We start from the raw sequence: 7,825 nt of genomic DNA on the forward strand, positions 1-7,825 counted from the left end.
GATACAGAGTCGCCACCTAAATATTTTTTTATGGGGGAATTTAGGAAACCCTGACTCGGTGCCGAAGGACACATGTCCGTCATCACCAGAGTTGCCTCGGCTCGGGAGCTAGGGTACGATTGAGGAAGGTCAGCTATAAGCACCCCCTCTCGCCCGATCCGAAGATCGGCCTCTACTAACCGTGATATCCATTTTTGAAAACATTATGTGTTCTTAAACCATTTATTAGCCTAGAATTACTATGTTATGCGCATGGCAAACAAGTATAGACTAGATTTCCTAATTTGGAAATAAGCATTGCATATCCGTTTGTCTTAAAAAAAAGTACTTTGGAATTTGCTACTCGCAAGTAGGCTAAACTACGGATTTCAACGAGTTTTTCCAACTTAAACAATCCAACCTTCACCCACAGGCATCCAAACAGTTTATCACATAAGCATCTAGCCACATGGTATGCATGCTATCATGTTAACATTCACACGCATGCGAGATGCGAAAGCATAAAATACTTACATCGTACTCCGTGCCAAAACAAGAACATGTTAGCAATCAGTGCATGATCCAAGTCCATGTTAAGTGCCTAATGCATCGCATACAAAATGTTACTAGAATAGGCTCGGCTAATCTAAGGATGACATGTGAAATGCAGTCAGTTAGCGCATGTATTCAATTCGGAATTTGAAGTACGAATGCAGTTTGCATGATGTACCGAGCCTGGTGCATGCAAGGCAAATGCATGAATGCACGCATGCATAGCATAAGGTATGCTAAATTAAACATGACCTAATCTACCATCATAAGCAGGTAAATAAAAGGGAAGAAAGAAGTGGGGGTTGGAAGACATACACACACACGCACCCACACTTATTACAGATTCACCCTCGCTCGGAGGGACCGAATAAATATTACAGATAATTAACCTGCAAGCTAATTAATTATTACAAATTGCCTAATTAGCTAATAAACTAACTAAGCTAGGAAAAACAGTAAACCGCCTCGGGAGGAGAACTCAATGCAATGCGTGCTCGGGTCTTGCTCGGAAGTGCACCGCCATGCACAGGCTGCCTCTGTTTTCCTTTCTTTACTCCTCTAGAGGCTGCCAAAACCTCAGGATTGCTTTTCTGGATACTAGGGAATGCCATCGGCTGGGTAGAATGCCCACCGGCAGTGGAATGTAATCACCGGCCATTGGTGAAGCTATCGGCAGAGGGAGGATTGCCGGTCGGCACTTAGCACTGCCGGTCGGCAGAAAGTTCCTGCAGAATCTGCAATTGGCAGCAACAGAGGGCAAGGCAGAGCATGGCAATACAATTCAAGGCATATATGCACCAATCATGTCCCTTATCATGTTAATGACTCAAAGGGACATGCTCCTTGGTTCTCGGACCATCAATCGCGTATTTCCATGCGTGATGGCCCAAAGGACCAAGTGTGCACATTTTGATGTCAAATGCAATGCAAACCAACAAACCAAAGTCCAATTCCTATCACTAGATCAAGGAGCAAGACATGCATGCTAAATGTAATGCAACCTAGGCATACAAGCTAAGGATGCAACATGAAAATGCAAGATGCACATGCAAGCATGCAAACAAACATGAAAGGTAAGCATGCGAGAAAACAAATAATGGACTTAAACATGATTTGGGCAACTCTAATAAGGCCCAAAACAGTGGCCAAAGTGACCAAAATAAAGGACTAAACATATACACACATGCACATGTTAAAGGGGCCAACACTTAGGCACAAATGGGACAACTCTCAAACACATTTGAAAGAGGGTAATCATGGACATATGGCATGCAAGGTAAGAATTGAAAATCATGTAAAGATGGTGCCAAACCAAGCAAACAAAATAGACTAAGCATGTAATAAATGGCCCAAGTACTTGAAGCAAGTCAAAGGGGCTTGAACCATGACCAAGTCAACCAAGCCTCACAAGGCTAAGAGGACTTAAAATAGGTTCAAGGCAGACCTAGACCATGCAAAGGGGGCCCCCTAGATGGCATCTAAGTGGCTCAAATTCAAAGGCATGTACAATGGCCAAAACATGGAATATGCTACACAAGCTTTCAAAGCATTAAAGAGGTGTTCAAGGCAAGCATACAAGCATGTCAAAGGGACTGAAATTGCATGACAAATGGTCCCAACCCACTAAATTAAGGCAAGGATGCATGCTATACATTCACACACTTAAGGCCAACAAGCCAAAAATGCAAAGGGGCTATACAATGCATGCCATGGCCGACCCAAACAACTATGGACAGACCACTAGCATGGTAAAATAAGCATAGAAGCTTCACAAAACTAGACCTAAAACAAGCTTGAACAAAGGTTTACAACCTAAGGCATGTTAAGGCAATAAAGTGGCATTACAAGGTAGGTATGCTAAGCATGCATGGTGTGCCAAAACCAACAATATACAGAGGCATATTATGATATAATAGGCACAAAAAACAGCCAATGCACGGTCAACATGAAGCTTAGCTAGATGCTCCCTCAAGAGGCCAAAAATGGTCCATTTCAAGGACAATAAGGAGAGGGGGTGGCCCTCTCCTTCTTGGGACCTCAAGGCACCATCCTCACCTTTGAAATCCCTCAAGATTTTAGTGGTGAGGAGGCCCAAACCCCAAGGTCTCGGAGCTTACACAAAATAGCACAAAATGAGGCCTCTCAAGGCCTAAGAGGGGTCAAACACCTCCAAACCACAAAACACTCTAAACAAACTGTTTAGAGGGCCTAAAAACAGAACTTTTTTATGTTGTACACTAAGCACAAAAACAGCTCTAAGATAGGTAAAAAAACAATGCAAAAATGGGGAATAAAGGGACTAGTTTCTTACCCTTGAAGACCCCTTCAACAATGGTGGACCAGCAGCCTCTTTTAGGTTTAAACCAGCTCCAAAACCTCAAAAACAACCTCTTAGAACCTCAGTAGCTAAGGGAAGGTGAAACACTATGTGTTTGTGTGCAATAGTAAGACACAAACACACTTAAACACACACAAAGGTAAAAAGAGAGAGGTATAGAGATAGAATGTGTATCAATCCTAACCCTAGAACTCAAAACCCTAATATGGTTGTCTAAAATCTCTCACCTAAACAAGGGAGAGGAGGGCTCCTCTTATAGAGCTTCTTGTTTTGTAAAGCTTACAAGACAAGCTTCTAAAGAGAGAGATCCCTTCATACACGTGTATGGAGGGGAGCCAAATGCAAGATAGCTGTAATAAAATATCTGCAAAAGTAGATGAACAGTAATCGGCTGCCCAAAAATGCCATTTTGGCAAAAGGGGGTGCCGACCAGCAACAAAGAATGCCGACCGGCAATATATATTGCCGATGGCAGCAAAACACCAGCCGGTGGCCTCTGGCCATGGCCGGTGATGTGTGGGGATGCCTCACAAGGCATTCCCTACCCCTCCAAGGCAAAACACAAGTGTTTGGTGCAAAACCAGACACTAAACAGTCAAGTTCGGAGATCTTAAGGCAAGGCGCGTAGCCGAGACCTCCGGGAACTCCAAACGAACACAAACAAGGGTAATCACCAAGTGTTCCAATGGTGACGTCCAAGTCTTGAGGACGGTCAAAAATGGGGTGTCTACAGTGAGTTTGCTCCAGGACAGCAGGTTCTACTCTTGAATTCATGAATCAAACTCTTCCCCGGTAAGTTAAGATCTAGATGGACAGGTCCTTATACAATTGACAAAGTTTCCTCTTTTGGAGCAATAAACTTGAAGGACAAGACTGGGAATATATTCAGAGTTAACGGTCAAAGATTGAAGCACTATTATGGAGAACAAGTGAAGAGGAAATGTGCATTGATTCCTCTTGGAGATCCTAATTGATGAAGATTGAAAAATCTGGCTGTAGACTTTAAAACAAGCGCTTATGGGAGGCAACCCACAATATTTTTATTATTCTTTTCTTTTTATTTATTTATTTGAATAATTTGGATTTTGATGTAGGTTTATTTAGCATGAATAAAGAGCTGAAAATTGCAAATAACAGCTGATTCACCATGAAACCAGGGAAGTTCCTTTCATTTCTTCAATCTTTCTCACTTTTGAATTACAATGAGGACACTGTTTAGTTTAACCTTGGGGGTGTAAACTCCTATAGTCATTTTTTTTCCTCTGATTTTATAAGTCTTGAGTTGTTGGATTCTCTTGCCAAGCATGTATTTGAGTATGATTGAATTCTCTATGACTGAAATTTGTGATTGAGAATGGTTTTGAGAAAAAATTTCAAATATTTCTATTATGTCAGGCAGAGTTTTGTGGGTGCTTTGATTTGAATCTTTGACCTTGAACATAATCGAGCACATAGTCATTTTTTTTCTTTATTCCATTTTGCTTATGAAGAGAAGGAGTTGAATTAACTGGGTCAGAGAAGTTCAATCTCGCTTTGCTGTAGAATCGATTACTGGATCCTTGAGGTGAAATACTAGTTGATACCAAATATTAGAGAATTGATCTAGGCATTTTTTGTGATAACCAAAAGGCTTTCCCAGCTGTCCTGTTTATCATACCATCATTGCATGGTGTATTTCCATAGCCCACCCCCTTGTGCCTTATTTTACATGAACCTTTGTTTATTCTTTTAACTACATAAATCGTTTCTAGCTTAAAAACCATGAATTTACCCTAGCAAACTCAGAAAATATTTTGGTGGAAATTCACATTTAAAGAGAAAGTTATTTCAAAGGAAATTATCCACATTATGTTTGCTCTGTTTGATCAAAGTGGTCTCTTCTAAAAAAAAAAGGGGGGGGGGGGTGAATGGCAAGAATCGAAAAAGGTTGAAGCGGTTGAAAGTGTGAGAAGGCTACGAATATCGGGGTGGTTGAATGAAAGAGAAGGAATGCTTAAAAAAAAGAAAAGAAAAAAAAAGATAAAAAAAAGGAAACTCAATAAGTGGAGTGCGGATTACTTCAGGTTTTTGTTAAAAGTGTATTTGGTATTGTGGATATCTCTTTTATTGTTCTTTCCACCAAATATTTTCCCAGTTTGCTTTGTTTTTCCATATCCATTTCTTTCTTAGCCCTTACCCTGTGGCTTGTCATTACAACCTGATTAAAGACCTTTTGATCTCTGGTTTTGGTGTTGACTACATTAGTGGAGAGGATTTCTGAAAATTGGATTTATGGGGTTAAGTTTTGAAAGAATCCTTCTGATTTTAGTTGTTCTACTTTTATCTGAATTTGCAGGTGGTTTGGAGTTAAATTGACTATATCACACACACACACTCAAGGACTTAGCTTTAGGTTGAAGTAAATGTTTAACTCTTGCTTAACAAATTGCTAAATTTTTGATTGTTTTTCCTGTTATCTTTGATGTTAAAAGAGTAAGATACTAGTGATGAAATCAAAATTCAGATCATGGCTTGGTGAGTGATGATACTTCTCTATGAGGTCTAGTTTATCTTGTCTGTAGTGGTCTTTTATTTTATTTCCTTTTTGTTTGAGGACAAACAAAGTTTTAAGTTTGGGGGTGTTTGATGACTTGCATAATATATGTATAGTTTATCACTTCTCAACTTTAAACTTTAGTCTAATTTTATTTATTTTAGGCTTCATTGTTGTTATTTAAATTTTATTTCAGGTTTGAAGAAAAAGAAGATTGAAAAGTTGTTGTTTAAAAGATAAAGATCAAGTCAAATTCTTTTGAATAAAAAATTGGCATTTTGAAATATGAGAGGGATTCACACAAGGATTGTTACAAATTGTTTTTTTGCCTTTTGGAGTGGGACCCATCATCTTTTCTAAAAGAAATTTGGATAAACACAAGACAATATTGACTTGGTCTTCACAAAAGGAATTGTAACCTTTATTTTTGGGATTTGATGGAAGAGATAGCAGATTTTCAAGCAATCTATTTTGGAGCCGCACGTTGCACGCACGAATGAGACGTACAACATTGGATTTGAATTTTTTTTTTTTTATAAAGTTTTGGCACCTGCACATATATATATATATATATATATATATAGGAGATATTCTCTTTTTTTGGAGAGAGAGGCAGAGAGAAAGAAGATGAAACAAAAAGCGGAGCATTTTTCAGAGTTCATTGCTCTTCTATTATTCTCAGAAAAATTATGGTGAATTCGTTTGTGTTTTGTTTAATTTTTAGCATGAACTAAATTCTATTTATTCTAGGAAAACGATGTAATCTAGTTCCGAACTATGCTTGCTTTTCTATGCTAATTTGAAGTAATTTTCTTCTATGTTTGTCTGATTTATTCTAAACTTATTGCTTCTAATTAACTGGCCATTAATTAGATGATTTTAATCTTGTGATTTGCTATCGAAAGAGGAAATTACAAGATAGATCTTGGATATTTCGGCATAGTTAAATATAGAGATCGAACGACTTGTATGAACCTATGTATTATTAAAATCGCCGGTCTTAATGCTTCCTTGTTTTATTAATTTGCATACTCTTGTGTAAAATGATGAACAAGAATATTTCCAATTGGTTATCGAGAGAGGTATTTGGATGAATTGGAGATTTGCTAACAAACATAGAGAATTAAATTGAATTAGTTAGATGAGTAAAACATGGTGAGGGATTAGTTGAAATCGATTTCCTAGAAGTTTTCTTTCCCATTGATTTGATTTTCAAACAATATCTTTCATTTCCTTTGAGTATTTTCTTTGAATTAATTTCATTTTAAATTGCAATTACAGAAATCGTAGTGACTTTTCTAAATAAAGTCAAGATTAGTATAATTTCAGTATTTGTCAAAAGTTACCAATCCCTGAGGATGATACTCTTCTCATCACTTTACTATAAAACTATGATACTGTGCACTTGTAGTTTTGCACCGATCAGCCCCAGCCATTGGTAATAATGCCCTAGGGATCTTATTCTCCGGAGGTGTCATAGAAAAAATTTGTACAACCAATATAAATATAGAAGGATCCCAAAGTGTTTGATCTCTCTCGATGGATGACGATGAAAATGTTGTATCTAGATTAAAGGTCGAACAAATCTCTTCTACCTTTCTGAGAAGATGATTTTCAACCACCCAACAAAGGACTAGTTGCCGGAACTTGGAGATTTGTTGGAGAAACTCCTTGGATGGGCAAGTTCGCTAACACATGTGCATCCTCCAACGTTCACCCTATTTCGCCAATTTGGGAGATAAAAGTACGTGTATGTTCGTATCAATATGATATCATCTCTTTCAACAATGTTGAATGGGTTGAAAAGTGATTTTGGTTACTCTAATGGCATTTGAGATGCCCACCCGCTCCTAATGCGTTGTGAAATAAGGATACTTACTGACCTCATCCAAGCAGGCCAACCACCATACGCTGTGAAATGACCACCCTTTATACAACATTTTCAGCATCACTGCTCGTTGAGCACTGACATCTGCATTAGAGTGGGTTTGATTGGTATCTCTCTAGTAGTATTGAAATTCCCATCTTTAGCAACATCTTGCCCTCGCGCACTATCCCGAGCTTAAGCATGTTTACAGATTCAGTGATGTCTTGAAAAAGGTACGCGGGTCCTTGAGCTAAATATTCTAGATATTGATGATGGAGGTTATGGGGATTTTAGTTCTCCTTCTGCCAATAATTTCCTTATATTGGGGGCTACCGAGGGAAGCTTTGAGTGAGCTTTCAGTTCCTCACATACATGATTGCTGAGATCCGTATGCGGATGCCATTCCGTACCCTTCACAAACCTTGTACTCTAAAGAGAACTCCATTGTTTACAATGACGATTGCTTTGTTGAAAGATATTGGCCTTTGTCAAGTCGCTATCACTCTATTTCTTTGATTGCACTTGTTATACCAACTGGCGTGTAATCTGCGAAGGG

This window comes from Camellia sinensis, chromosome 6 (genome assembly GCF_055761805.1).
Source record: "Camellia sinensis isolate YWXY chromosome 6, ASM5576180v1, whole genome shotgun sequence".
NCBI classification, from domain to species: domain Eukaryota; kingdom Viridiplantae; phylum Streptophyta; class Magnoliopsida; order Ericales; family Theaceae; genus Camellia; species Camellia sinensis.